At 56.7% G+C, this 4,680-nt stretch overlaps 1 pseudogene; it reads left to right on the top strand.

Annotated features, from left to right (window-relative positions):
• Positions 1 to 1,016: 1,016 nt before the first annotated feature.
• LOC146556175 (uncharacterized) lies at positions 1,017 to 4,290 on the top strand (annotated as a pseudogene).
• Positions 4,291 to 4,680: the final 390 nt, after the last annotated feature.

Raw genomic sequence — 4,680 nt, 5'->3', positions numbered from 1 at the left:
TTCACACCTGAGCCTCAACTCTCGCGGCCCGGTACCAAACGACTCACGGACCGGTACCGGTCCGAGGCCCGAGGGTTGGGGACCGCTGAACTACAGTATATGTTAGCTCTAAATTTTTCTTCTGTACCTTCCTAAATGGGCTTAGAATAGAGAAATGCTTTTCACTAATCCTGAGCATAAATGTCAGTGTAATTTTGGACATTAAGTGTTTTCTTTGAAATGTTGTTTCCAGGATGGAACGATTGTACACGATACATCTTTAATGACTTTATAAAACAAAACAAACAAGTTTGAATTTATTTTAGATTTTCTATCATTTACACAGGATCAACATTATTGTCAGGGTCCTGGGACTGGGCGACCCAGGATCCCTGGGCAGTCATGGACCTGTGTATTATTATTATGTATTTTTGGTGTCGTTTCCCCTTCTCTGTGCGTGTACATATGTGTGTTTCTCTGTGCTGTGTTAGTCTGTGTCCCACTCATATGTTTAGGCGAGGTATGGGTGTGTATGTCTGCGGGTGTGCCTGAAGGATGGAGCTCGGCCACCTGCAGGCCTGAGGGGTGTGGCCCTGCGGAGGCACTGGCCACACCCGAAGCCACACACCTGCCGCTGATCAGGGCTCGTCGGGGGAGCTACTTAGGAGAGTCTTGGAGCTACCACCGACGCGGGATCATTGAGTTATCTTACCAAGTCAGTGTGTGTTAGCGTAGGTCTGTGCTGTGCGTATATGCCCGCCGAGGGTTAGTGTTGACGGCTGCGTCTCTGGTTTCCCTACAGGAGGAGGAGTGGTCCGGAGAGGCAGCACGCACGGGGGTGCGGAAACACAACAGCGGGGAGCACGAGCACAGATATCGGAGGGAAGCACGCACACGGGGTTCGAGGGAGCAACGGGGAGTTATTGTATTTACAGCCTTTTCACTGTAAATAAAGAGCACTGTTTGCATCGCAGAGTCTGCGTTTTGGGTCCTCCTTTCCCCACATCCCCACGGTCTGCCAGCCAGACCGTGACAGAATGATCCCGCCAACCACCATGGACCCAGCAAACTCAGGAGTTGCCACGGAGGAGAGATCGCTCACGCAGCTATGGGATTACTGCCGGAGCGTAATCCAGGCTGTAGACCCACACAAGAGACATATACAGGTAGTGTTCTTTGACAATTATCTCTCATCCACTACCTTCACCACGAACATTCTGGACATTAACAAACTTAGGCACCTGGTCGCTAGTTTAAGGGAGAGCTCGAGTTTTGAACTATTTGGCTTGGGTGGTCCGAGCATGGACAGTTCGGCTGCTCTCCTAGAGACTCTAGCCGCTTGGCTTTTCACGCGTCGGCGGAGGGCTTTCCCGTTGATGCTCGCGGCACAATCGTTTGATCCGCCGTTACGGAAGGCATGCCGCACTCTCTACCATCATCCCGTTACGCCTCAACCCACTCCTGCGGTTTCAGCCCGGTCAGCTGGCAACGGACCAACAGCGCTCATCACCGCAGTGAGTAAACCCGACTCATTTGTTTCTATTAATCCTGTCATTGAAAATCAAAACACAGATGAACAGCAGAGGACTGTTTCCGTACACCCGGCCCCGCCTTCACGGAGGAGAAGGCGTCCTCGCAAGCAGCGTTCAGCCACCTCTACACTCACTCCTGTGCTGGTCGAAGGCTCAGGACCAGCGGCTCTGGACGCCACAGTGAGTAAAATGGACTCTGCCGGTGTCGTAAATTCCCTTCCTGTGAACATGGACATAGAGACTATAGCCACTACGGCAATTAACAATGGAGAGACTGTAAGAGGTGTAACTGAACTCCCAGTGGGGATTTTTGGACCACCGACGGACGAAGGTGGCCTGAGTGCTAATACTGGGGCAGAATTTTGCATAGACAGCCCTGAGGTAGTTAGCTCAGAGTCGGTGGGGTCAGAAACTGTTTGCTTTACCTCCAAAAACTCAGAAGATGTTCACTCTGAGACTGTGAGCTGGGAGCTAGGGAGTTCACAGCATACAGACCCAGATGACTTTTTGGCTCAGTCTGGCCATATGGAGACAGAGGTTCTCCCCAGGGCTTCCCCAGAGGCCGAACTGGAGGCCTCAGTTGCCTCTGGACCCCTGGAATTTGTTGAGCCAGCTGTAACATTCTCATCCTCTCCACCCTTCATAATAGCCATATCACCCTCAACTCAGTCCGCTGCCCAGCTAGTAACGGAGTCTGCTGCCCAGCTGGTGACTGAGTCTTCAGTCCGGTCAGCCTCTCACCTTCATCCTCAGTTGGAGGTCGATATGCCTGCTGGACCACCTCTGCCATCATTTCACCCGTCTGTCCCTGCATCGCTGTCCAGTCCACCGGGTGCAGCTGCCGCACCATCATCACCTTCTCCCTCTGCAGCTACTTCTCCACCAGAGTCTCATCAGACTGCAGCGACCGCAGCACTCTCGGCTTCGCCATCTGCATCACCTACTCTACCTTCACCTTCCCCACCTGCAGACACCGCATCACCATCTTCACCTCCAGATCGACCGTCAGTAGCTGTAGCGCAGCCGGAGGTGCTCAGGGTGCTCGGAGAGCGGGAGGAGCCCGCACCGCCAGCTGTGGAGCCCTGCGAGCCGGAGCAGGAGCCCGGCGAGCCGGAGGAGCGGCTCAGCGTGGCGGAGCAGGAGCCCAGCGAGCGGGAGGAGCTCGATCTGCCGGAGCCGGAGCTCAGCGGGCGGGAGCAGCTCAGCGAGCGGGAGGAGCTCGATCTGCCGGAGCCGGAGCTCAGCGGGCGGGAGCAGCTCAGCGGGCGGGAGCAGCTCGGCGGGCGGGAGCAGCTCGGCGAGCAGGAGCAGCTCAGCGAACCACCAGCAGAGGAGCTCGGCGAGCGGAAGGAACAACCGGCGCTGCCAGCCGAGGAGGAGCTCGGCGAGCCGAGGGAGCTCTCGCTGCCAGCAGCCGAGGAGGGGCTCTCGCTGCCAGCAGCCGAGGAGGGGCTCTCGCTGCCAGCAGCCGAGGAGGGGCTCTCGCTGCCGGAGCCGGAGGTCAGCGAACCGGAGGGACCTCCACGTCTGGCGCGGCCTCCACGCCATCCACGTCCTCTGCATCCACGTCAGCGACCAGCGCGTCATGAACCGTGGGCCACACCTCGCTGTTGCTCACCGGAGGAGCAGCGCCGCCACCGGACCCGTGGCAGGCCGCCTGGGGAGCAGCGCCGCCGCCGTCGGACCCGGGGCAGGCCGCCGGAGGAGCCGCAGCGCCGCTACCGTCACTGGATCCCGGGCAGGCCGCCTGGGGAGCAGCGCCGCCGCCGTCGGACCCGAGGCTCGCCACCGGAGGGGCAGCAGTGCCGCCGCCACCGGACCCGTGGCTGCCCGCCGGAGCTGCAATGTCGCCACCATTGGACTCGAGGTAGGCCCCCTGAACTCTTTTGTTATGTTGATGGGCCGCCTGAGACTGTTTTGTGGCATTTTTTCTTTTTGTTGCTCCGCTGCGGGATGCGCGGTCGGACTCTGGGACTGTGACCTTGGGGGGGTTGTTTTCTTTGGGGGTTTTTGCTTGTTTTGGTTCTGCCCTCCGTCCTGGACCTCCCGCCGCCCGCCCTGGGTTGGTTGTGCTGTTTTTGGTTTGTGTTTTTGGGTCGTCGGGAGCCGACCCTTAGAGGGGGGGGGGTACTGTCAGGGTCCTGGGACTGGGCGACCCAGGATCCCTGGGCAGTCATGGACCTGTGTATTATTATTATTATGTATTTTTGGTGTCGTTTCCCCTTCTCTGTGCGTGTACATATGTGTGTTTCTCTGTGCTGTGTTAGTCTGTGTCCCACTCATATGTTTAGGCGAGGTATGGGTGTGTATGTCTGCGGGTGTGCCTGGAGGATGGAGCTCGGCCACCTGCAGGCCTGAGGGGTGTGGCCCTGCGGAGGGACTGGCCACACCCGAAGCCACACACCTGCCGCTGATCAGGGCTCGTCGGGGGAGCTACTTAGGAGAGTCTTGGAGCTCCCACCGACGCGGGATCATTGAGTTATCTTACCAAGTCAGTGTGTGTTAGCGTAGGTCTGTGCTGTGCGTATATGCCCGCCGAGGGTTAGTGTTGACGGCTGCGTCTCTGGTTTCCCTACAGGAGGAGGAGTGGTCTGGAGAGGCAGCACGCACGGGGGTGCGGAAACACAACAGCGGGGAGCACGAGCACAGATATCGGAGGGAAGCACGCACACGGGGTTCGAGGGAGCAACGGGGAGTTATTGTATTTACAGCCTTTTCACTGTAAATAAAGAGCACTGTTTGCATCGCAGAGTCTGCGTTTTGGGTCCTCCTTTCCCCACATCCCCACGGTCTGCCAGCCAGACCGTGACAATTATACATGCAGGCTCTAATGTAACACCTCCACTAATATTTGGTTCGATGCTAGTTTGAGGTGATGTTGAAGTATTTGGAGGGAGCCTTCTTTATTATCCTATTTGCTTTGAGCAGTGGTCCAGTTCTGCTGGTAGCAGAACAGCCCCAGAACGTGATGCTGCCACCACCATGCTTGGCAGCTGTTCTCGACAGTGACAAGGATTTGACAGGGTCCTTACGTTTGACACCCTTACCTTTATCCTTCCAAAGATACTTCTTCTCAATGTGGCCAATCTTTGTCTGACAATAAAACTTTTCTGGAAAGTATTGATTTTGAAGCAGAGTCTTTCTTGGGCTGTGCTCTCTTCATTCATGG

Source organism: Mchenga conophoros, linkage group LG16, assembly GCF_057382185.1.
Source record: "Mchenga conophoros isolate Kocher_MC1m ecotype Shallow Benthic linkage group LG16, M_conophoros_male_GT1.1, whole genome shotgun sequence".
NCBI lineage: Eukaryota > Metazoa > Chordata > Actinopteri > Cichliformes > Cichlidae > Mchenga > Mchenga conophoros.
This window is presented reverse-complemented; position numbering and strand designations above follow the sequence as displayed.